Genomic DNA, 27,325 nt, shown 5'->3' on the forward strand with positions numbered 1-27,325 from the left:
TGCCCTACTTGTTTCGTAGAGAAAAGAAAGATTTTCAAAAATAAACTTCAGTTTTTAACTTTTCACCCTGATAGCCTTCTGTTTTTTTCCACCATTCTCAAGCAATAGTTCTTAACCTTCTGATAAAAGTGATGTTTTTCTATCGTTATTAATGACCTCAAGCGCACTGATTATCTTCTAAAATATTATTTTTACATCTTTTACTTCCACTATTTCCTGTTTTCCAGAAGCTAAAAGCTTTCTTCACCATTTTTGAAAAACTCTCCTTCAACTATGTATCAAAGGAGGTTGGGGAGTGGGGTGCAGAAAATAATCAAAAGAGCATGGGCTTTGAATCCAGATACACCAAGGATTAAGTTGCAGCTCTATCCCCATTCTTATATTGGAACATCATGAAAGTACCTAAACTTACTGATCCTTAGCTTATCAATTTACAAAGTGGGTTAACATCTAACCGTGTGTTTTTGTATGGATTGAAATCCTCGACATGAAAATCCTAGTACCTAGTATTGCAAATGTGCTCAATAAATGAAAAATTGTATTATCTATATATTAATTTTATTGCCTCATAGGTACTGTTAAAAGAAAGAACAGGCCCAAAAATGAAATCACTTGTGCTAAGCCCCATGTCAGAAAACCAAGACTTAACATCTAACCTAACTGAAGTTTTGGACCCTCTCAGGAATGTAATCTTAACCAGTCAGTCTGGAGTTTCCTGGTCAGCACTGGTTGAGGTAATCCATCTGATAGGCTCATTTCATCCCTTAAAGAAAGATGAGGTAATCTGCTCTTTCCTTGTCCCTGCCTAATTTGGCCTATGAAAGCCTTCCATTTGTACAGCTGCTCAGGATTCTTTCTACTTGCTAAATGGGATGCGGGAAAACTCATGGATCATTTAATGAAATCATTTAGATTTTCAAATTTACTCAGTTGAATTTTGTTCTTTTAACAGTACAATCTTTTTTTCTCTCCCTCCTGGGCAGAGACCTTCTGGTTCTACTCCTCTTCTGGTAGCAGAGTGCAGCCTGTGACTCAGAACAAAACAAGGCTTACTTCCTGCCCCTCCCCCAGGAGTAGATCTCTTTTGCTTCTATGGCTTCCCAATCATTGCTTGGGCTTTGGGTCCTGGCATTAGGTTATTTTCCTAACCCTCTGTCATAAATTTGTCAAATTAATGATTGTTAGGTGAAACACAGGGTTCTGGATGGTTCAACAACAAAAGAGAAAGAGAAACTGAAATAAAGAAGTTTACTACTTACTGGTCCTGGAGGAAGTACTCACATATCTCAAGGAGGCGCATGCCTTTATTAAGGTCTGTGGGTGCAGTGCTTTGGGGTTCCTGGGCTAAGGCCACACTGACCAACTCAAACCCTAAAAGCGGGGTTTTGATAAGTCCCACAGGGATCTTATCTAAGTATGCAAAACGGGAAGGCACTGGGAGGCAGGAGAGGCTGTCAATCACAAAGGGTATTGGGTAAGTCCCAGGAACTTACATTTACTTGTGACTCTGCAGGCTGCTATCTAGGGTACACACTTGCATGAAGGGCTAGTGTCAGGTTAAGGTCACTGCAGACCACTTGACCAAATAAAATGGATACAGAGGCAGTAATACCACAGAGTATCTTAGCTATTCTCACAACACCCTCCTTCAGTTTGTCTTTCACTTCTGTGATAGAAAGGTCTAGGAATGCCATTGTTTTTGTGCTTGTGGCTGACCTAAGATGGTTCTGAAGGGGAACATAATATACTACTTCAAAATATACCTCTTTGGCATAAGAATTATTTTAGGCTGACTATTTTTAAGAAACAGCAGACATAGGAAAAGCTCTAAAAGCTGAGTAGAAGTTACCCTTTTGTAAGAGACATTCACATTTATAAGGGAAATCTCCATTTGTAAGGGTGTCTCCCTCTCTGTACCAGAGAGAGAAGGGCGACTCTAATCTCTAGAAATTTATCAAGGGAGAAGGCATTGACTTAAACCTGCATAACAACCATATCCTTGTTCATTGTGCTTTTCCTGGTAATCCCCCTAATTGGCCTTCCTTCCCCCATATCTTCTTTTATCTTTAGCTGGAGATGGTATTTAAGGTGATGGCTTGGGCCATTTTAGGGAGTTACTGAGTTTTCCTGGGTCTCTCCTACGCAGAAAGGAAGTATAGATGTTACTAAATTCTGTTTTATTTTTCTCCTGTTAATCTGTCTTTTATTATAGGGGAGATCTCAGCCAAGAGCCTAGAAGGGAAGAGGAAAAATTATTTTCTCTCCCCCACAAAACCTTCTGTTATCTTGTACTAGACATTCTAATATTGCCCCACAGGCCCTTGAAGCTCAGTTTATTTTTTAAAAACTATTTCCTCTCTCTTCTTCAAACTGGATAATTTTTATTGATCTAAATTCAAGTTCACTGACTCTTTTCCTGATTTTCCTCAACTGCTGCATAGGAAGATAGGTTGAGCATCATAATATATACCTTCTTTTTAAGTGTTGACTAAATTGCTGATACCAAATATTTTCCTTTGTATTTATTAATGGCTGTTGCTTTTTCAAAAGGTAGAATGTTTATATCCAAGATAAGGTTATCATTCTGGTATCATACGATCAAGACACTTTTATTTTTGCTGCATACACTTGTTGACATACAATGTCAGCCTCTTGTTTGTTTGATTCCTTTTCTTTGTAACTTTTTTCTTCACTTTTTTATTTAATTGCTTCAGTATTTTTTCATATTTTCTAAAGCTACTTCAAAATTTTTTCAAAACCTTTGGGTGTTGGTGAGTTAGAGACACATTTCTTTTATGTCATCAAGGAGACTAGATTATATATTGGGTTTACATAATTTTCAGGTAAGGAGAAAATCATGGCATTTATACTCTAGAACACTAGCTCAGTTTATTCATCATTCCCGGGTCTAAAGATAATCTGTAATTTTTGTGGTTTCCCTATTACCTTCCCCCTCAACCCACAATGTGCAATGGTAAATTATATGTTTGGCATAAACTTTCTAATCTCCTTGGTGTTTATCTCAACGTTATTTTTTAAGCTTGCTTTTAAGATCCCTCTCTCAGATGCTAACGTCTGTTAATCTTGTTGTATATTAAAGAATAGTTCTGGTCCTTCTCCTGAGCTCCTGGGTGATAACTTCTAAATCCTTAGAATTTTCTGAGTGTCAGGAGAATATTGTTTAGGGTGAGCTCTTCCACCACATCTGAGTTTAAGCTAATGAGATTGCTCAGGATGGAGGCTGGTCATGCCAGAGAGACCAAATATGGGCCAGATGATATCAACCCAAACTCTTCCAGATAGAGGAATGAACCTGGAGATTGAGTTAGCCACATGGCCAATGATTCAACCAGTCATAACAACAAAATAAAATCCAAATAAAATTGAGACAGGAAGGGAGCAGAGTACAACCTTTAGAAGAATGACATAGCCTTTGAGGACACAACATAAACTGGTTAGAGCCAATTAAGTTCAAGATGGTGGACAACTGAATTCCAGTGGAATTTCAGCCTCATTATATGCTCATTGTAATATATCAGCATGCTATATGACACACCCACAGGTGCCATGACAGTTCCAAGGCTGACCATAAAAGGCCAAAAAGTGGGTGGTGACCCAATTCCTGGAAATCTCTGCCCCTTTCCCAAAATACTTGGAATAATCCTCCCACTCATTAGCCTATGAAATTACCCACCCCTATAAAAACGGACAACCCTGTACCCTGGGGCCTGTCGCCTTCTGAGATGGCCCACACTCTGTCTGTGGAGTATCTATCTCCCTGAATAAACCTTCTTTCACTTTACTGTGGCTCACTCTTGAATTCTTTCCTGCACGAAGCCAAGAATCCGTACTTGGCAGCCCATCCCAGGGACTCACCTGAGACCTGGGATGTGACCATCCTCTCTGGCCCCACTTTCCTGCAACAAAATCTCTGGATGCTGAAGTTTGGGTGAACTTCCTGGTTAATGAAACATCAATGTGCTGGGAGCGTGACATATCCTTATGCCACAAGGAGAGGGTGTGATGCTGTCTGTTTCCACACCCTCCCAGACCTTGCCCATGTGTGTTTTCAGTTGGATAGTTCTGATTTGTATCTTTTAAAATATACCTGTAATCATGAACATAGCACTTTGCTGGGTTCTGTGAGTTACTCTAGCAAATTATCAAACCTAAAGGGGTTGTGGGAACTCCTGAATTTGTTCCTGATTTGTCAGAAATGTGAGTAGCTTGGGGACCCTCAAACCTGTGGCTGGCATCTGAAGTGAGGACAGTCTGTTAGGGACTGTATCCTTAATTTGTGAAGTTTGCACTAAATCCAGGTGGTTGGTATCAATTGCTTTGCAGCATTGTAATCTGTTAGGCATTTTATTAATTATTAATTTTTTCTGAGAAGATATGTTGCTTAGTCCACATTCTACTCCTTATATATGTGAAAGTCTTATATTTTTTACCCACTAATTATTACTTATGAGAATTAAATGGAAAAAAATATATGTACTTAAGGCAGGTGCAATGTTTGGCACTGAACACACATTCAATGAATGGGGAGTATTTTTATTTTTATAAGTGATTAGCAAAATTAGGGCTTTCAAGATATCAATCTCCACCTCCTTTGGAAACATGGAAGACTGACAGTACTGACAACAACATGGCAGATTATTTCACTCAACTATTTGCAAAAGGTTGAGCTGATCCAAATTTAGGCTTTGAATTCATTGGAGTCTTATACTCTAATCACTTGCACGCATTATAAATTTAAATGAGAAATTATGTAAGTGTCGAGATATTTCTTAGTTTGGTAAAGCTGATGATATTGAAATATATGTTATTCTCAATAAAATTCTGAGTGCAGGAAAAGAATGAGGAAAACAGAAATCACCATTAACATATACAGCAATGACTACCATGAGGTAGATCTGATGGTTGCTAAAATTAGTGTGCAGAAATTTAAGCAGAAGCAGAATGCTTGCATGTTCATAAAGATCTCTCCCATTAGGCATATTACTAGATGCAAAATGGGACAGGAGATTAGATCCTGGAATAGAAGCTGATAGAAAAACTGGTGAAGTTTCAGTAAATTATGTTATTTACTTATTAATATATTTTGCCAAAATTACTCCTAGTTTTCATCATTGTTCTATGATTATTTAAGATGTTAACATGAGGGGAAGATGGATGAGGGGTATGTAAGAACTTTATATTACATTTGTAACATTGTGTAATTGTAAAATTATCTCAACTCTAAACATTTTTTTAAAAGCATAATGTATTACTGGTTGCCAGGGTCTTGTGCTGGGGGAAGAGGATTGACTCCAGAGGGAACAAGGGAAATTTTGGGAGTGATGAGACTGGTATATATAAACCAGTTGTGATTTGGTTGCAGGACTACATTCATTTTTAAAATCCATCACACTATACATTTATTTAGGTTGAATTTTTGTATGTAAATTATAACAATAAAAATATAACAGTTTGATAGTATATTATGCATTAAAAGATAATATGAGATTTTTAAAATGTTACTACAATATACTTGCAATAACTTATTCTATTTCTAGATGGTTTAACTTGTTGAAATGCTATTTTAATCTATTCAATATAACAATTCTTCTATAAATATAGTATAAATATACACTGAGCTAATACATTACAGGTTATTAAATACAGATTCGAGAAAATGTCAACAAAGGCCCTATTTTTTCACATTCTGTGCCAGGAGAGTGTCTAAGACCCGCAAATTAATTTTATTTATTTAATTCTAATATCATAATAACAAAAATAGCTTTCATTTATAGCATTCGCACTATGAATCAGGCATTGCACTTAACCAGTTGATATGGAATATGTTATTTAAATGTCAGAACAATTATCAGATATAGATATTATCATTGCTTCTAATTTAGAGATTAGCAAACTAAAGTTTACAGAAGTTGAGTAAATTAACAAATGCACCCAACTAGTGTGTGCTGGAGCCGAGATCCAAACCAGAGTCTAAGACTTCATTCCTAAGCAGTATTACAGTGGTCAAACTGTGGGTTACCTTTTGTACTGTAGTTTAAAATATGTGATAATTTTCGGTTCTTTTTTTATCAGGCTTGCTTACACAGTAGTCTTATCCCCACATAGCACAATATTTCAAAGTATTTTCTAAAAGAATAGGACAAAAAATCTTTCCTCTTTTTTTTTTCTGTTAAGTATCTATTAAATCTAAAAACTACAACTGAAGAGAGAAGCAATCAATTAAATGTTAATTTATCTTGTTTTCTAGCAAACTAATCTCTAATCACGAAACCATAACTGGCTTATTAAACCAATTATCATTTGATTAGAAAATAACATTTGGGATTAAGGGAGACATCAGGATGTAAGCAGCATGTTCAAATAGCCACAAGATTTGAGCTTTTTTTTTCTTATAATCCTGGCTTCAATAATGTCTGACCTCATATATAATATTTATATCTCAGTCTTTATATAAAGAAATATATTTAACTAACACTGGGGAAAGGGATAAATTTATGTGGAAAAATATTTGTGGTTAAAATCACAACTTTTGAGGGTTTCAAAACCAAGACTTAAAAAAATTAACCAAACTCATCATGTTAACAAATTCAAGTGTATTCAATGCCTTATTTTAACTTTCCCATTTAGCAAAACTTTTCTCCATCCTTTTGTTAAATCTATTTTTTAAAATCCATTTAGGCATTTTGAGTGCTGCTTTATTTAACATTTATTGAATGCTAGAAATCTTTAAGACTAGTGTAAAGCCCAGACTGTTTCCAAATATCTTAAGATAATAAGGGACTATCTATGCAAAGACATATTTATTTAGTACTTAGAAACAAATAAATTCCATAAACTATATTAGATTAAATAAACTTTCAAGTATTGATATTCTTCACTTAAGGAGTATGAGGTAAATTAGAACAGTTAAACCCATTTCTAAATATTATTTGAGGCATGTTTTTACTCAAGCATTATTTTTGTTGCTATGCAAATAAGTAATGTTCAATAATGTATTTTATTATATTATAGATGCTCACCATTTATTTTGATCAATATATGCTGTTCTACTCTGCATATGTATATGAAAATAATGTATCTATTACAATGTAATAAGTATAACATGTTAGTTAAGAACTCCAGTTCTAGCTATTTTTACCCTCAATTATAATTTTATTTTTCTATTTTTCAGCTAAGATTCCATGGTTCAGATCTATAATCACTCACTTGCAAAAACCTTGACCCTATTATCCCTTTGTCTGCCACACTCATCTAACAAAATTCCAACTCAAGTTATACCCAATTATCTGCCTATTTCATGCCTACACTTAAAGCAGCTGATTGAGGCTGGAGCGAATCTCTTTAATTGATGAACTTGTCTCATGCTTCATGGTGAAAATGGACAATCAAATATTCCTGCTGGGATGAAAAGCTAACCTGTCCACTGTACACTAAGTCCAGTCCCCTTTTATTTTCTCTAGAATGCTGGTTAAACAGGTATCTCTGTTCTTCAGTGTATCCAATGCTCTGTTTCACCTTGCCCATTTAGCACTATTTTTCTACGTCCCTTTTGTTAAATTCAATAGTCAGTTCTCTCAAGAACATCTAATTTCTTCATTCACACTTTTTTGATCCTTTTGTAGACCTTTTCCAAACCTTTTCTTCCAATACTTCTGTGTCATTGTGCAGTAGTGTTTCTTGTAAAAAAATATGTTCATTGGTTTCCTTTTCGAAAAATCTAGCTTGACAATATTTCCCTTTCATTAACTTGCTACTCTATCTATATTTAATGTAATTTCTGATGGATTAAGTTGAAATGGACCACCTTAAACCTTTTTCTATTTGTTTCATCTGTTCTTTGACCTTTTATTCTTTCAATTCTCCTTTATTATAATTTTATTTATATGATTTTTATTCTACTTTTAGTGGTAATCATAGACTTACTACAGTCTATCTCAATTTGGCTACTTACTAAGCAATGCTAGAAACTATTACTTAATCCAACTTAAATAATTCCCCCACTCTTTGCACTATTAGTGTCATAAATTATACTGATACATATTAATAAACCTCACAGGACACTATTAACTTTTAGGTTGCTTAAGTCAATATTCACTTATTCACGTATTATTACTCTCATTTTTACCTCTATTAAGGATTTTAATTTCATAATTGAAAAAATTGAAAAACAGGTAGCAAGATACATCTATTCCGAATCTTAGAATTCAAACCCAATTTTCTGGATACAGAGTAATCTAATAAATCCCCGTGTTAAAATGTTCTTGGGATTTGTTTTAATCAGGCATGATGAGATATACAGACATAGAAATCACTGTTATAAAGGAAGAAGTTTTTACTCACAGTTCCTTAGAGGCAGGCAGTATGGCACACCATACAGGGCCACTTGAGGAAGTACTAGGGTTGGTCACAATGCAGAGGAAGTAAGGGGAAAATGTGGATCTTTATGGTGGTTTCCTTGGAAGGAGTGGGCAAGGCAGTTAGTAGGCTAAGCAGGTTTAGGATTGGTTAGTTTAAGTAATTTCAGCAGGCTCCGGAGTATAGGGCCTATCCTGAGTTGTCTGGTATCTGTGCCTGGGTGATTAGGGCAGAGAGTATTGTCAGGGAGTGTAGAACGTTATGAGAGCCCAATAAAGGGGGTAGATGGGGAATATGGGCTCTGGATTGCTTGGTTTGCATATAAAGGCACACTTAGGGGAGTAATTTGCTAGCTCTGGAAGGGGCAGTCTCTCCTGGGTCAGCAAGACCCCAAGAAGTCAAACATAAAGTACAGAAAATAAAAAGAAACCCAACAATATGTAATTAATACAACCATTTGTACCATGCATAATACTTTGTTACTCTTAACAGATAGGTCTAATTATCTTTAAACCAATGTAAGTAATATACACTGCTCTGTGTAAAGCTTCAAAATATAATACTAATGAAGGTCTTAAATCACAATTCTGTGGTTGGGGAATTTAACCAAGCACAGAGCTAGAAGGTATTTGGATATTTGACTTGAGCCACCCAATTGTGAGAGAACCAAGAAAAATAGAAAATATACCTTCTCCAGATTAGAGACTCTTGAGCCTCTTGCTTTTGATGCTATATAAAAAAAGACCAGAAAAGACATGTGAATTCACTTCCCAATGAACAGTGATTAAAAACTATTAAATGGGACATATTCTTTCTCCAGTGCTTTTTTATTATACTTTATGCAGAAGCATCGGGACAGGATGTTGCCGGGGGAATGGGGGAACCAGACAAAGTCTTAACCTCTTTCCCTAAAGTCACTGGAGCTATTTTTAATAAACTCAGTTTATTCTCTACCCTAATTCTATGCACTTAAACTTTCTTGACAGTAGGAGAGATCCAAGAAAGCCTCCCACTGCTTCATTGGTTGAGAAGCTAGATCAGTGCTTCTGCCTTCCTTGTGGAGCCCTTTCTTGCTCAGTCATCTGCAAATGTGGTATCATTCTGTATCACCCAGGGTACTGGCAGAAACAGTATTCTTAGCTGTGGAGTAAGTTGCCTCCAGAACTCAAAGAGGTCTACTAAGATTGTGCTTCCTTCTTCATAATAGGGGTTGTAGGAAGTAATAATTACCTTTTACTTCAGATTGGGATTTACTGACACACTCCTGACAACTGAACCTCTGGAAACATTACTGACGTGCAAAGTCTTTGAGTCTTATAGGATTTATTGCCCACCCTCTGGTGTGCATCTTGCTTTCCATGACCTCTAGCATACTAGGCACTCTTGCTTGCCCTCCTGGGTCATCATGCTATCATTAATATATTGGATCAATGGGATGTTCTGTAGTATGACTAGATGGTTCAGCTCTCTTTGTACATTATTTTGGTAGAGGATAGGAGACAGTGGGCAAGCAAGAAGAGGCAGGTACTCTGAAGGCTTTCTTAATTGATTCTAGCAATAGTACGGTATCTGACAGGGTGGAAGATAAAGCTTCTATTTAGTTGACTTGTGATAGTCCATAGTCATTCTCCAAGATCTATTCAGTTTCTGCAGGGACAAACTAGTGAATTAAATGGATATATGAAGAATGATAGGGACTATCTTCCTGCATCCTTTAGATCTTTAAGAGTAGCCTACTCTCTATAGCTCCCCTGAAATATAAAATTATTCTGCATTTACCATCCTGGCCAGGAGTGGAGGGTTGGTAGTTTCAGATGCTAAAAGGAGGTAGATACCACTATAGGCCAAGGATTCTATGCAGGGGTTACTCCAGTAGCCAATTATGTGACTCCGATTGTATACTCAGACAACAGGGAAATAATAACAAGGTAGTTCTATGGAGTCACTGGACTCACTATGAGAAGAATTATAGACACAAATTCATTTATACCCTTGTCTCCATCTGTTGCAACTATAAACTGAAGGACTATGATGATTCAAGTATCCATGTATGAATGCCAACTCAGAACTTGTGTTCAAAATGCTTGAGTATTCTTCTTTCTCATACAAATGTATATATTTTAGTTCATCAACTTTTCCCTAATTTTACCATAAGTGTAAAGGTTTTTCACATCTTTCTCATCCTAATGGAAGTAGTTATCATCTAGTTTTTTAACATTGGTTTAGCTAAAAATTAGTCAAATAAAACATCTTTGCATACTAAAGGTTACCAGTTGGTGTCAACTATCTTAGCATTCATTTATTTTCACACAATTAATTGCCTCTAAATTTTCTATGCCTTTCTTTTGCTCCCGATTTTTCCATGCATTTTTGCTGATAAAACTTCAAATGTGTATTCTTTCAAATGTGTATTCTCTGAAAGATTCTGCCCCAGTTTATATTAGTGCAGTTTACAGTAAGGTATAATTGAAGTTTACCTATTTCATTTGATAGTTGTATATTTTAAAAGGTGTACACTTGCCTAAATTAATTAGATATTTTCCTAGCTTTCCTTGCCTCCTTTTCACTGTTCCTTCTCCAGTTCCTTATCTAGTTCGCTAAGGAAAAATACACACAAAATGATCTCTACAACTCATGAAATCATTCATTCCCCAAGAAGCTATTGATCATCCCTACGGTTTGTGAGCTGTGTAAACTTGAAGGTAATAATATCTCTTTAAATGTAATATATGACAAGTGTGGACCATATACCATATTTGATTGACTTTAGGACATGAAATTTTTTCATTTTAAACCACAGAAATTGGAATTAATTTTACATGGTATGGCATCTTAAAATTGCTGCTAGTCAACTCATATTTGTCATTTATTTTATGGAAAAATATATTAACACCCTCTAGAGTCTGATTCAGTGAAATGCAGTACACGATGCTTATAACAATTAAGATTTTTTGTTGTTGTTATTTTGTTATGTTGTTAAGGCAAATTCAAGTAACTTAAAGCAAGAAAAAACTTGTTGATACTCAGAAGTGAAAGCTCAGATGTAGGCTCATTAGACACAGCTTTCTCTGGTAGTTCAAATGATATAAAAAGGGCCAAGATTCTCTCCATCTTTTACCTCTGCTTTCCTAACATAGGCCTACTCTTCAGAATACGTATGGTATCTCCTTGTCCCCCTGTCACATACACATACCATATCCAATCTACATGGTGACTTTGGGATGTTCCCACATTATATAAAAAAATTGTTGCTGTCCTCAAATCTTCACAGCGCAATACTGAGAGTAAAAGACTCAGATGCTTTTCCACAGAAATTGGAATAAATGTCACCTTGCTTATCTTTTAAGTTGAATAGCTTGCTTCCCCTTTCTGGAGCAATTCATTATGGATAGGGAAATGGAATACATTGAATCCACTCACACAAAATTTAATGAATTTATTAGTTCATTTATTTTATCCCCATTACTCTTTTGAAAAAATTCTGATCAAGGTTACCAAGTGCTGCTACATAGCCAAATGATAGTTAATTTATAGTCCTCATCTTATTTGAATATTCAGCCTAATTCCTCAAAGTTTGTTACTCCTTCTAAAAATATTTGTTCATGAATTTTCAAGACAAAACACTCTCCTAGCTTTCTTCCTGTCATACTAGATGCTTCTACTCATGCTTAATGAATGTTTTACTTTCGCAAAAAGAAATCCGAATCACAGCTTTTGCACATTTTTCTAACTGTTTGGAGAGCCTTAATGCTAGGTCTGTGATCCTCTCTGCCATCCATTTTTGCTTATTTTATAGTTGGCTTCATGTACTACCATGGCTTTAAATAGTCTCTCAGTACTAATGAATCTCAAATGTATGTAATCATCCCTGACCTCACTCTTGAACTGCAGATTGATATATTTAATAGCAGATGTGACAAATTCACTTGGAAAATAACCATGTTTCAAACTCAGTACTACAAAATTTTAACTCTGTTTTCACCACCTAAAATCTACTCTTATCCCCAGTATTACCCCTATCAATAAATGATATCAACATTCACTCATTTACTCAAGGGCAGAATCCCACATCTGACTAATTTGCAAATCCTATTGACTGTACTATCAAAATATATTCCAAATCCAACTACAAGTCACTGCTTGCTTAGAATCCATTTTAGTACAAGTCATCATCTCTACTTGGATAATGTCAGTTGATCACTCCCTGAACAACTTCTAGAGTGTATTCTAAAGGAGCAGCCAGAGTAACCATTTTAGAGTACACATGTCAGATTATGTCACTTTTCTGTTCAGAATCTCCCAGTGGCTTTCTAATCACATTTAGAATAAATCTTAAGTAATTACCATAGCATACAAGGAATTATGTGATCTGTATGCTTGTCTAGAATTATCCTTTATTTCCTGTGCGCTGATCATACTGACTTCCTTGCTGTTTCTTGAAAATTCCTAGGTTACTCCTACCATAAGGCTTTGCAGTTGCTGTTTCTTCTGTTTGGAAAATGTGTACATCCCCAGACACTTTTATGATTTATTCCTTTAAAACATTCAATTTCTGCACCACCTCAGAAAAGCTTTCCCTCATAGTTCTAAATAATATACTGTTTTATTATTCTTTATCACACCTATCATAGCCTGTCGTTACATTGTGGAGGTACTGTACATTTGTTTATAAACCCATTGAGTAAAACTTAGGACATGAGGGAAGGAACTTTCTTCCTTTTATGCAATTCTCTATCCTCAGCACTTAGATATATGTATGCCACATAATACGCACCAAATAAATATTTGTTGATTTGTCAGTTGAATATATGGTATTTATTATTATATTCCAGGTTAATTAAAATCTTATTTTAATTAATTCTTACAGTAACCTGTAGGTAAGATATCTCTCTTGTATATTTGGAATATTGTTGGAGCTCAAGTAATTTTTTTCCTTGTGTTTTTTCCTTGTTAAATAAGGCAGCTGTTATTATCTCCATCATTTATAGATATACCATTACTGTTATCTGAAAGAAAACGGGGTGGAAAGTTACAGTGTTTGACTACCACGTAAAAGTATGAGACAAAAGAACCATAAGAAGTTGGTATAATCATCTATAGCTAATAAAAAAATAAAACCATGATTTAATTACAGGTCTCTCTGTAATTAATGATTCTGCTTCTATCATTCCATGATTCTTTGTAACTGAACCATTTTTACTACAGGACATTGTCTCCTTTTAAATGGTCTTTGTAACATCCATTAAAATAAAATGTCAGTTTTGTGGAAGTATATATTCAACCCCCTACTTCTTAATATTTGGAAGGAAGAATGTGGAGGCTCTCCTGCCTGTCTATCACTCTCACTGAAGCAGCTTATCTGGAAGCTATGAAATAGTTTTGTCTGGCTATTTCAAGAATGTCATTTTAATTACATGCTTTATCAATTTATGAAGAAATATTAGATCCTTCACTAATTTCTGTTTGTCTTATGCTTGTTTCTGATTTGAAAGTGTTAGGATGTGTAATGTAAGGTGAGGTGTGCATTATATTAAGGTTCTTCTTGGGCTGACTACTGCAAGAATTTCATTAGTGGAAAAATAAAGTTGTAAACTTCCTTGATTAGACCATCTGGGGATATGAATTTTTAACAACAGTTCTATCTAATAGAAAGTACATATGATCTTCATCACAGCTCACGTAGACTCCAACCACTTGAACTGTGTATGTCTACACAGTGATTTTATTGTGAATATGCTTGTGTGTGAAAGAGAAAGGTGAGGGTGGAGGGTAACTGATAAAGAGAGAACAGATTTCCTGTGTAGTGGAAGTTATTCATTAAAAAGATTAAATAGTCAAGTAGTGTAAGTTTACTACAATAAATGTATGTTAATTTAGAGTTCAAAATATTTTGTATTTTCTTTTACCCAATGAAAATTTATGTGTGTCATTATGTTTCCAAATACTTGAGCATTTGTTGGTTATCTTACTTTTTACATTTCTAATTAAATTCTACTGTGGTAGGAGAATGTACTGTGTATTATTTCAGTATTTAAAAATTGATTTAGATGATTTTAAGGTGTAGATTATAGTCCGCCTTTGTAAATAAACCATGAGTACTTGAAAAGCACGTGTATTCTGCCATTTTAGAGGTAGTGTTTTATAAACATCAATTAAGTTAAGGTAGTTCGGGCTTCCCTGGTGGCGCAGTGGTTGAGAGTCTGCCTGCCAATGCAGGGGGTACGGGTTCGAGCCCTGGTCTGGGAGGATCCCACATCCATCCTTTATGTTATAGTTATGTGAACTACATCTGAATACATCACAAACCCCACAAGACAATGTTATGATTTTGATTTTATACAGTTTTATAAATGAATTAAGAAGGATGATGCCAAAAAATATAATCATTTGTCTTTATCCAGATACTATTTCCAGTGTTTTTTAAATTTTCTTCAGAGGATCTGTTTTTCCATTGCTTTAATTTCCCCTTAGCCTGAAGCAATTCCTTTGGAAATTTTTTTAGCATAGGTCTTCTGGCTACAAATTCTCCTACTTTCCTTTTTCTAAAAATGCTGTATTTCATCTTTCATCTTGAATTATATTTTGGCTGGAGATAGAATTCTGAGTTAAGCATTTGTTCATGTTCTTGTTTGTTTCTATCAAAATGATAGAAACATTCTCCTGCAGCTTTCTTAGCACATGATGAGAGGCCAGTCTTTGATCACACCCCTATTTTTTGGTATGTTATGTGTCATTTTTCTTTTTTTGCTTCTAGATTTTTTTCTTCACCTTCAATTTGATTGTGATGTGCCTCAGCATGGGTGTCTTTAAATTCTTTTCCATTCTTAATTTGTTGAGTTTTATCTTGAAAGAGTGTTAAATTTTGCCAAATACTTTTTCCAGTATCTCTTTATCTTGTATTTTTCTAAACATTTAATGGGCCTTGCAGCTGTTCCTTCTGCCTGGCATATTCTCAGCCACTTTGGTGTATGTGAACTGGTATGGTTATCCAGATTACTAATAGTCAGTAGTCAACCATATTTATAGATGAATCTGTTTCAAATTTAGTTAGATCATTGATTAAAACTTAATCATTTTCATTATTTACACAGCTCAATTTATGGTCTAAAGGGGTCTTCTTGATAGAGAACTGCCAACCTCCCTTAAATCACAATACAGCAACCACACAAGGTTGCAACTCATTTTGGGAAGCTTGAGGAAGGCTTGGCTTAGAGCACTGCCAGAACGTCTTAAAAGACATCCAGTTTAATATTCAATTCACTTGGAGAACATGCATACCTTTGTAAGGCTGTTCTTATGGAATTCATAGTTTAACCATCCTCTCCATTGGTGACTTTTTATTCCCCACTACTTTTTCATTTTTCATCAGATAAATTTTCTTTTTTTCTTTTAGTTCTCAGATTAAATGCCATTTCCTCAAATAGTCCATATTCAAACAGTCCTTAAATAAACATGGCAAGTCAACATGTCCCCTTCTCAATGTCTATTCCTTTGTCATACTCTGGAACTATTTTTCTCAATTATTGGTCTCCCCATGGCTGCTTTATACTTTAGATGTTAATGCTCTTGGGAAATAGTCATTTCAGGTAAGGGGTACCTATCCTGAAGAGGTGGTTTGTACGCCTCCACGTCCTGCTTCCATTTGTTCCACATTTCACTGTATCCCGGCAGAGCTATTTCTCATACCTTGTGTTTTGGAATTGTACCCATAACTCAGTTTGGTTGAAAATGGAATTTTCCTTTTTTGTTTTATACTGTAATACTTCTTATGAGATTCAAGGAGAAAAATAGGGTTTAAGTTAATTTAATTCAATATAATTTTGATAGTTCATACATTTTCATATTGGATTTTAATGCCCTTGCATTCCAAACAATGTCACTTGTATACAGCTATCTTTTATAAATAATCAATAAATAATAATTTAATACCTTAAAATATATACTAAAAGGAATATCACATAAAACCCATGTGTTAATTTTAAATTCAATGAAAAGTAAATTTATAATTTGAATGTTTTCGTGACAATATTATTTCTTGATCTCAATTAATAATGGTTGGCTTTATTAAATATATCATAGTGATGAATAATAGTTTCTTTTAGTTTTACAATTAAGAATATATAAGTGTTTTTATGCCTTTAAAGTTATGGAGTTCAAGAGAGTGACCTTACAAAACCCCACTTAACACTTACCAAAGAATGTGGTCATAAACCACTTTGAAAGTGATATCCATTATCCATTTAGCTAGTTTTAGTATTTTGGATAAAATGCCTAGAGTTTTTGAAGCTTTCAGCTATTCATCATCCTGTCATGTAGAACTTTATCAAAGGTTTCTTTCAAGGAAGTTGAAAGGACTTATTCCATGTGCGCTCTGATAAAACATTTCTTTTCCCATCTCAGTGACAAAAAGTTGACAAGTCAGTCAGAAGAAATTACATATTAATCTATGATAATTATTTTATACCAGTGATTAAGTTGGTATTTTTCTCAATTTATTTATTTGTAAGATATATATATAATGTATAATGTCATATATACTTATAAAACAGTCTAAATGATTCAATAACTTATTTCTAGTTCAAGTAATTAACACATTATCTACCTGGGTGTTTATGGAAAACTGTGGTCTCAGAAGGAATGATAATCTTCCTTCTTTAGTTATATTTTGAATATTTTCTGAACAAACGTACATGGTGTTCACATAATGACAAAATCTCATCAAAGTTGATGCTGAAGATACAAAACATTCAAGTAAAGGTTTTTCTTAAATAAAGGAGTTTGGGTCATACATTATATTTTTATGTATTTTAGATTTGTGTCATTATCCTGATAAATTTTTTGTTATGGCATAGAAACATTGGCTATTTAGAATGCAGTCTTTCTGTCTGGTTGATATTTCATATTAAACTCTACAATTACAATCTAAGTAAAATATTTCCATTAAAGACTGAATATAAAAGACACAGAGAAACCTGCTACAATATCATACATTATTTGAAAGGCCTGATATCAAGCTCCTTTGTCAAGTCCTGTGTGAGCCACAATTTCCTTGCAGATATCACTCCTCAGAATGGTTGTGCACCTGGATCCTGGAGGCACATAGCTTAGATACAATCCCAGATCTGCCACTTAAGGAATGTACAACCTTGACCAAGCATCAGCCTCCCCGAACCTCAGTCTCCCCATCTGCAAATGGAAATAATAAAAACTATTTCCTCATAAAGCTGTTGCAGTTTTGTATTTTTTTTTTGCTGTTGCAGTTTTTTAACCGACAGTGGATTTTCACAGCTGAACATACCCATGTAACCAGCACCTTAATCATGAAACAGAACATTTCCTGGCTCCAGATGTTCTCCTCATGTTCCTTTCCCATCACTATGTTTTAAACTAACTACCATCCTCAAGTCTAAGAGCATAGATTAGCTTTGTCTACTTTGTACCTCTTGTCAATAGAATTATGCAGAATGTGCTATTTTGTATTTGACATCTTTTCCTTAATATTATGTTCTGAGATTCATCTGTTGCATGTAATTGTGAATATTTCATGAAGAAACTCTGGAAGATGCAGAAATTGAGAGAAAGGGGCAGGGAGTTTAGAATCAAGAATATGTCAGTATTAGCCTGACATCTTAAGTAGTAAGTGTGAGAATTAAGAATATAGACATTGAAGATTAGACTTTGGGTTGAGGAATTTTTTTAGGTACTATAGTGGGATTTTGGAGGTAAGAGCAAGAATAAAATGTATTAGAAAGTTTTTCTCTGAGAAAAATAAAACCTTAATATTGAGGTCAATAACCTTGTAGTTTTGAGTCATTTTCAGTTGCTATCAGCAGATCAACCCTCCTGGTAAATAACAATAATTATAAAAGAGCTAAAACTACTGGCAGATTTGATAAATGTTGCTATATTTACATATGTGTAGTTCAGTGTTGTCTGATAAGGGAATAAATTATATTTAATAGTTCTATTAAAACTGATCTGCTCAGTCACTGATAAAGATGCCTTGAATAGGGAAATTAATTAGCATATAAAGAAACCATCACCACTATAATCTGTAGTTTGCTGAAATATCTTCCTTGCAGTCCAAATCTCTCTTCCTTTCTGTACATGAATGAACAGAAATGTTGCTATTAGTCTTCATTGGGAAATTAAAGTGGCCACAACTACAAAGAGCTGAGGTCAGTTTAGGAAAAGATAGAAAAGTAGTAGTAAAGACCAGTATTCATAGAGAACACCTACTTTTTTCACATTCCATAAAAATTAGCACTTTGTGAATCATTTCTAGTTAAAGTAGTGATATGAGACACTACCATACAAAATGCTAAAAGAACTCTTTATAAATTTATGCTCCTATTAATTTAGTGCATATTTTTTGAGATTCACTTTTATTCCTGAGTTATAGAACATTTGGTTCCTTCTGCACAATGTTTCATCGTGTGGTGTTCTCATTGTACCATTTCCAGTGAATGAATATTGAATAGCAGTTGCAAAGCTATTTTGAGGGAGTTCTGGTTTCAAGCAGACAATGGAGTCCCTAGAAAAATGCATGATTACAATCTCAGAATGAATTTAAATGTGAATATCTTTCACATTTACATGTATTTAGACAATCTTTATAATGTTGTGTTACTTGTGGAGAACTAAGATTATGTGAGAAATGATTATAAAGCAGAAAAGTTAGAGGAGATGATAAAGATTATTTGACGTATTGAAAAGTCCATTGCTTTTGGATAAGTGTAAAAATCACTTACAAATTTGCTGTAGTGATTTAAAACCCATATTATATTTGTACTTGTATCTTAAATTATTATCTCCAATGAGATTTATGAAATGATGTACCAATTCAATGCCTATGTATAAAGATATGGACCAAAAAACAAGTTTGCTTTAAAAAAAAAACCTACAGTAATATATTCAAATGTATACATGAAAACATATCTTGTATATGTGATTTTAGGGTTTTTTAATTTACTTTTAGTTTTTTACTTTTGCGTAATTTGGTTATCAGTTTGCTATGATGACTTGGTGGAGGCTTATCTGGAAAATAGCAATGGTAGCACGGCAATGATTAATGTTTATAAAATACCCAATATGGTCAAGTTAACTAAGTAAAATAATGGAGCAAGAGCCTTATATAGTCTACACAGAATAATAAATGACACAAATATTAATAATATAACTAAAGTTCAGAGTAAGCCAAGATAACTGTGGGTTTGGAAAATTTCACAGCATTAAGTTGAAGTTCCTTGAGAGAAGTATAATTCAAAGAGCTAATGATGTGTGTGGAGTGTGGGGGGTGCAGCATTACAGGCACAGGACTTCATGAGTCCAAATGAGAATTGGAAATCTGTGTCATTAGTTGGAGGAGGAAGTAGAACCTTTTGACTATTACAGAAATTTCATATAAATTGTGGGTATCTTATGCCACTAAAAGTTCATTATTTCAGCCTTTTCAGGAAAACTTTTCATTATTTCAGCCTTTTAAGGCAAACTCAGGTTTCAATATTAGTGTTAATTTTGTAGTAGAAAGTACACCAGATAAAAAGTTGGAGAGCATGGATGTACAAACTTGTCCAATATTGCAATCAAACTTTAGTTTTTATTCTGGAACTACTTCACCTTAATTCTTTTCAACTTGCTTAATATTTTATTTATCTGTTACTTTTCTGACTTCCTTTAATAGTATTTCACGGATCTTATCTGTTTTTTTCTATTTCATGCATATTCGTATTTTCAAAATTAAATGGAAACTCACTGGTGTCATAGTTCTTAATTAAAGGGTGGGTTAGAGGAAAGGTGAGAGAAAAACATGGTGGAAAGAATAATGTAGAAGAAGCCAAAATACGTAGATTTGTGTCTCAGGTTTGTCTTTTCCTATCTATGGTGTTAGAAGATGTTACTTCACATTTTGGGACCTCAATTTTCTTATTTGCAAAATGGGTTTATATCATTGATTTTCAAGCAGTTTATCAAAAATACTTAGATTTTAAAAGAAACACTTTCAAAGACAAATCCTAGAAAGGTGTGGCTGTATAAGGGGATTGTAGACTCTGTTTCCTCCTTCACATTCTAAATTTCTCCAATTTAAAGAAGCAGAATTTTAATATATCAGGGTCCTGCATAGGGTGTAATTTTAAAAATAAGTGCTCTGAGTGACTTCAGTGAAAATGGCAGAGTAGGTGGCATCTAGGACCCATGTCTCCACAGAAACTAGAGAACAGGCAAAAACAATAAGAATACACTTTGTAAGAGTGGAAACAGTCAAAGGTTTACAGCAACCAAGCAAATACTAATCAAGCAAAAAACAACTTAAAAACAATTGGAAAGCATTATCGTATTTTTACTTGCTGTTGCTCCCCCAGCCTCCTTGGTTTTACAGTAATCTGGAAGACAGTAGCCTAGATTCCCAGGCTGGGAAGCAGTTTCCTGTAACTGTAGGGAGCAGAGAAGACTTTATTATCAAAGAATTATTTGTATGAACCTGAATGATTCAGGCAAGGCATTTGTCTTCATTTTGCCTAACTCAGAACTCATTCAAGGTAGAAAATTGGCAGGCATTTCTCAAAAACATTGTAAAGCAAAGACCAGACTGCAGTTGCCTAGGGCAAAAGGTTAAAGTTCAAACAAGCTATAGAGCATTGATAGCCTGGGAAGAAAATCTAGAGAGAGAGTTTCTTTGGGAAATTAGGGCATGCCAAAACCCGTACATTCTGGTGAATGTAGAAAGTGACATTCATGGCTAGGGCATACCACATGCTCAGAAAAGACCTATGAAGACCCTAAACTTTCATCTCTGGCTGATCTCTAGGCTTAGTGCATGTAGGAAGTAAAGATAAGGCAGAGTTGTAAACAGCCTTGCTAAGAACTGAATGAGTGCCCCCAGCACAGAGTAAATCTGCAAAGATTGTAAGATTTGTTTGATTGTAAGATTCCTTTCTTTCTTTTTTGTTTGTTTTCTTTTTCTCTTCCTTTTTTTTTTTTTTTTTTTTGTAGGTGGGAGAGGGCTTCTGGCATTCAAGGAAATTCTGCCAAACACTAATAGGAAGACACTTGAGAGATCAAACATGACAAAGAACACACACTTTACAAAGATACTTTAGAAAAGTCACTAAACAAACAAACATCTACAGGCCATAGAAAGCAATACAAGAAAACTGTGAGGAAGGGGAATAATTGTATTTCCAGAGTTACCACATTATAATATTCAAAATAGCAAGTTTTCAACAAAGAAATAGGAAGCAGGAAAAGAAACAAGAAAGTATAACACATTCACATAAAATCTGACAGAAACTGTTTTTAAGAAAGCTCAGATATTGGACTGACTTACTAGGCAAAGACTTTAAATCAACTATCTTAAATATGCTCACAGAGCTAAAGGAAACCATAGACAAAGAGCTAAAGGAAACCAAGAGAACAGTGTGTGACAAACAGAGAATATTGACAGAGATAAAAATTATTAAAAAAAAACCTGACAGATAGACATACTGGAGCTGAAAAGTGCAGAAACAAATGAAAAATTCACTAGAAGAGTTCAATGGCAGATTTGAGCAGCAGTATAAAATATAAGAGAACTTGAAGACAGAGAAATTGTAATTACCTAGTCTGAGGAGCATAAAGGAAAAAGAATGGAGAAAAAATGAACAGAGCCTAAGAGACATGGGGGACACCATTAAACATACTAACATAGACATAATAGAATCCTAGAAGAACAGGAAAGAGAGAAAAGGACAGAAAGACTACTCGAAAAAATAATGGCAAAAAACTCCCTGAATTTAATTTAAAACACACATGCACACACACACAAATACACACACACAAATCTACATATTTAGGAAGTTAAATGAGCTCCAAGAGAGTAACTCAAAGAGATCTGCACAAAACGTCGCATTATAATCAAATTTTCAAAAGTTGAAGACAAGGTTATAATCTTGAAAGCATCAAATTAAGCACAAAGAAAGTGGAAGGAAAGATATAGTAAAATAATAGAAACCAATGAAGTGACTTACAAAGGATCCTCAATATTAACAGCATATTTCTTATCAGTAACCCTAGAGGCCATAAGCGAGTGGGATGACATTTTTAAAGTGCTGAAAGGAAAAAAAAAAATCTGTCAACCAACAATCCTATATAGGCATACCTCAGAGATACTGCACGTTCGATTCCATACCATCACAATAAAACAAATATCACAATAAAGCAAGTCACACAAATATTTTTGGTTTCCCAGTGCATATAAAATTTATGTTTACACTATACCATAGTCTGTTAAGTGTGCAATAGCATTATGTCTATAAAAACACATGCATACCTTAATTTAAAAATAATGCTGTTTGAAAACTGGCACTGATAGACTTGCTCAATGCAGGGTTGCCACAAACCTTCAATTTGTAAAAAAAATGCAACATTTCTGAATCGCAATAAATCAAAGTGCAATAAAATGAGGTATGCCTGTATCTGACAAAACTATCCTACAAAAGTGAAGGAGAAATTAGAATAGTCCTAGGTAAACAAAAGCTAAGGGAGTTTTTCGTTAGCAGATCTGCCCTGTAAGAAATGCTATATGGAGTCCTTCAGGCTGAAACAAAAGATAATAAACAGTAACTCAAAGACATGAATAAATAAAGAACTCTGGTAAAGATAACAGTAGAGGTAAACATAAAAGCCAATATTATTTTATTTTTAACTTGTAAATCTTCTATTTACTTCCTATATGATTTAAAGGGCAAATGTATTAAACAGTAAATATAATACTATGTTAACCAGCACACACAGTATATGTAGATGTAAGTTGTGACAATAACAATATAAAGAGGGAGAAAACAAAGATGGATAGAAACAGTTTTTGTATGCTATTGAAGTTAATTTAATATCAACTCAATCTCAATTGTTATAAATTTAGGATATTAGTTGTAATTCCCACGGTAACCACTGCAAAAATATCTTTAAAGTATTCACACAGGAAAATGAGAAAAGAATCAAAATGGTACTCTACAGAGAATTATAATATAGGATATGTTCACTAAGTATTAGTGAACATTGAATTAATTCAGAACTAACTAATAGAAAGATAACTTAAAATTCCCCACGTGAGAGGAAATGAAGGTACACATTTTTATATACCCATGGGTCAAAGAAAAAAAATCACAAGCCAAGTTAGAAACCATTTTGAATTCAGTGATAATGGAATTAAAATACCTCAACATTTGTGAGGTGCAACTAAACCAGTGTTCGGAGAAAAATTCATATCTCTAAATGAGTAAAGTATAAAATCATAAAAGCTTGAATAAAAATATAAAAAGCTCTAGCTTATGAAACTGGAGAAAGATGAAAAAATTAAGCACAAAGAAAGTGGAAGTAAAGATACAGTAAAATAATAGAAACGGATGAAATAGAATTGAAAATATACATTTGAGAAATTAAACTAAAAATTGGTTCTTTAAGCAATTAGTACATTTGACTTACCTCTAAAAAAATTAATCAGGAAAAAAAAGGGAGAAAAGACATGTTATGTATCCCATAAATAAAAAATGACATTGCAACAGATACTCAAGATATCAAAATGATTAGAATTGACCATTGTGACCAACTGAATGATAATAAATCTGCATCAGTTTCGAGTAATAATATCTTTCCTTAAAAGGACAGAAAAATCATTATCCACAAACTGAACTTCACTGAAATTAAAAGCCTTTGCTCGTCAAAAGACAATATGAAGGCAATGAAAAATGAAGTCACAAACAGTAAGAGGATATAACACATCCCTAGGCAGGCCAATCCAATTTTAGGAATGGACAGATTTTTTTTTTTCTTGGAGTAAAATTGCTTTACAATGTTTTGTTAGTTTCTGCTGTACAGTGAGGTGAATCAGCTATATGTATACATAAATCCCCTCCCTCAGGGACCTCCCTCCCCCACCAACCCACCCATCTAGGTCATCACAGAGCTGAGCTGCCTATTCTAAACAGCAGGTTCCCACTAGCTATCTATTTTACACACGGTAGTGCATTTATGTCAAACCTAATCTCCCAATTCATCCCACCCGCCCCTTCCCCCTCTGTGTCCACATGTCTGTCCTCTATGTCTGCATTTATATTCCTGCCCTGCAAATAGGTTCATCTGTGCCATTTTTATAGATTCCACATAAATGCATTACTATACAATATTTGTTTTTCTCTTTTTGACTTACTTCATTCTGTGTGACAGGCTCTAGGTCCATCCACATCTCTACAAATGACCCAGTTTCATTCCTTTTTAAGGCTGAGTAATATTCCATTATATATATGTACCACATCTTTTTCCATTCATCTGTCAATGGACATTTAGTTTGTTTCCATGTCCTGGCTATTGTAAATAGTGCTGCAATGCACATTGGGGTACATGTGACTTTTTGAAATTTGGTTTTCTCATGATATATGCCCAGTAGTGGGATTGCTGGGCCATATGGTAGTTCTATTTTTAGTTTTTTAAGGAACCTCCTTACTGTTCTCCATAGTGGCTGTATCAATTTACATTCCCACCAACAGTGCAAAAGGGTTCCCTTTTCTCCACACCCTCTCCAGCATTTATTGTTTGTAGATTTTTTGATGATGGCCATTCGGACTGATGTGTGGTGACACCTCATTGTCATTTTTATTTGCATTTCTCTAATAATTAGTGATGTTCAGCATGTTTTCATGTGCCTCTTGGCCATCTGTGTGTCTTCTTTAGTGAAATGTCTACTTAGGACTTCCACCCAATTTTTGATTGGGTTGTTTGTTTTTTGATACTGAGCTGTATGAGCTGTTTGTATATTTTGGAGACTAATCCTTTGTCTATTGCTTTGTTTGCAAATATTTTCTCCCATTCTGAGGGCTGTCTTTTTGTCTTGTTTATAGTTTCCTTTGCTATTCAAAAGCTTTTAAGATTAATTAGGTCCCATTTGCTTATTTTTGTTTTTATTTTCATTACTCTAGGAGGACAGTCATAAAAGATCTTGCTATGCTTTATGCCAAAGAGTGTTTTTTCTGTTTTCCTCTGAGAGTTTTATAGTGTCTGGTCTTACATTTAGGTCTTTAATCCATTTTGAGTTTATTTTTGTGTATGTTGTTAGGTAGTGTTCTAATTTAATTCTTTTACATGTAGTTGTTCAGTTTTCCCAGCACCACTTATTGAAGAGACTGTCTTTTCTTCATTGTATATCCTTGCCTCCTTTGTCATAGATTAGGTGACCATAGGTGCATGAGTTTTTCTCTGGGCTTGCTATTCTGTTCCATTGATCTATATTTCTGTTTTTGTGCCAGTACCATACTGTCTTGATTACTGTAGCTTTGTAGTATGCTCTGAACTTGGGCAGCCTGATTCCTCCAGGTCCATTTTTCTTTCTCAAGATTGCTTTGGCTATTCGGGGTTTTCTGTGTTTCCATACAAATTGTAAAATTTTTTGTTCTAATTCTGTGAAAATGCCATTGGTAATTTGTTAGGGATTACACTGAACCTGTAGATTGCTTTGGGTAGTATATTCATTTTCGCAATATTGATTCTTCCAATCCAGGAGCATGGTATATCTCTCCATCTGTTTATCTCATCTTAGATTTCTTCATCAGTCTTCTATAGTTTTCTGAGTATAGGTCTTTTGCCTCCTTAGGTAGGTTTATTCCTAGGTATTTTATTTATTTATTTACTTATTTATTTTGTTACAATGGTAAAAGGGAGTGTTTCCTTAATTTCTTTTTCTGATCTTTCATTGTTAGTGTATAGGAATGCAAGAGATTTCTGTGCATTAATTTTGTATCCTGCTACCTTACCAAATTCATTGAATAGTTCTAGTAGTTTTCTGCTGGCATCTTTAGGATTTTCTATGTATAGTATGACATTTGCAAACAGTGTCAGTTTTATTTCTTCCTTTCCAATTTGTATTCCTTTTATTTCTATTTCTTCTCTGATTTCCATGGCTAGGACTTCAAATACTATGTTGAATAATAGTGGCGAGAGTGTGCACATCTTGTCTTGTTCCTGATCTTAGAGGAAATGCATTCAGTTTTTCACCATTGAGAATAATATTTGCTGTGGGTTTGTTGTATATGGCCTTTATTATGTTGAGGTAGTTTCCCTCTAGGCCCATTTTCTGGAGAGTTTTTATCATAAATGGTGTTGCATTTGTCAAAACGTTTTTCTGCATCTATTGAGATGATCATATGGTTTTATTCTTTAATTTGTAAATATAGTGTATCACATTGATTGGTTTGCATATATAGAAGAATCCTTGCATCCCTGGAATAAATCCCACCTGATCATGGTGTAGGATCTTTTTAATGTGTTGTTGGATTCTGTTTGCTAGTATTTTGTTGAGGACTCTTGCATCTATGTTCATCAGTGATATTGGTCTGTAATTTTCTTTTTTTGTGATATATTTGTCTGTTTTTAGTATCAGAGTGATGGTGGTCTCATTGAACGAGTTTGGGAGTGTTCCTCATGCTGCAAATTTTTGGAAGAATTTGAGAAGGATAGGTGTTAGCTCTTCTCTAAATGTTTGATAGAATTCACCTGTGAAGCCATCTTGTTCTGGACTTTTGTTTGTTGGAAGATTTTTAATTACAATTTCAATTTCATTACTTGTGATTGGTCTGTTCATATTTTCTAATTCTTCCTGGTCAGTCTTGGAAAGTTGTACCTTTCCAAGAATTTGTCCATTTTTTCCAGGTTGTCCATTTTATTGGCATAGAGTTGCTTGTAGTAGTCTCTTATGATCCTTTGTATTTCTGCAGCATCAGTTGTAATTTCCCCTTTTTAATTCCTAATTTTATTGATTTGAGTCCTCTCCCTTTTTTTCTTGATGAGTCTGGCTAAAGGTTTATCAATTTTGTTTATCTTCTCAAAGAACCAGCTTTTAGTTTTATTGAAATTTGCTATTGTTTTCTTCATTTCTATTTCATTTATTTCTGCTCTGATCTTTATGATTTCTTTCCTTCTA

Source organism: Balaenoptera ricei, chromosome 1 (assembly GCF_028023285.1).
Source record: "Balaenoptera ricei isolate mBalRic1 chromosome 1, mBalRic1.hap2, whole genome shotgun sequence".
Classification (NCBI taxonomy): Eukaryota; Metazoa; Chordata; class Mammalia; order Artiodactyla; family Balaenopteridae; genus Balaenoptera; species Balaenoptera ricei.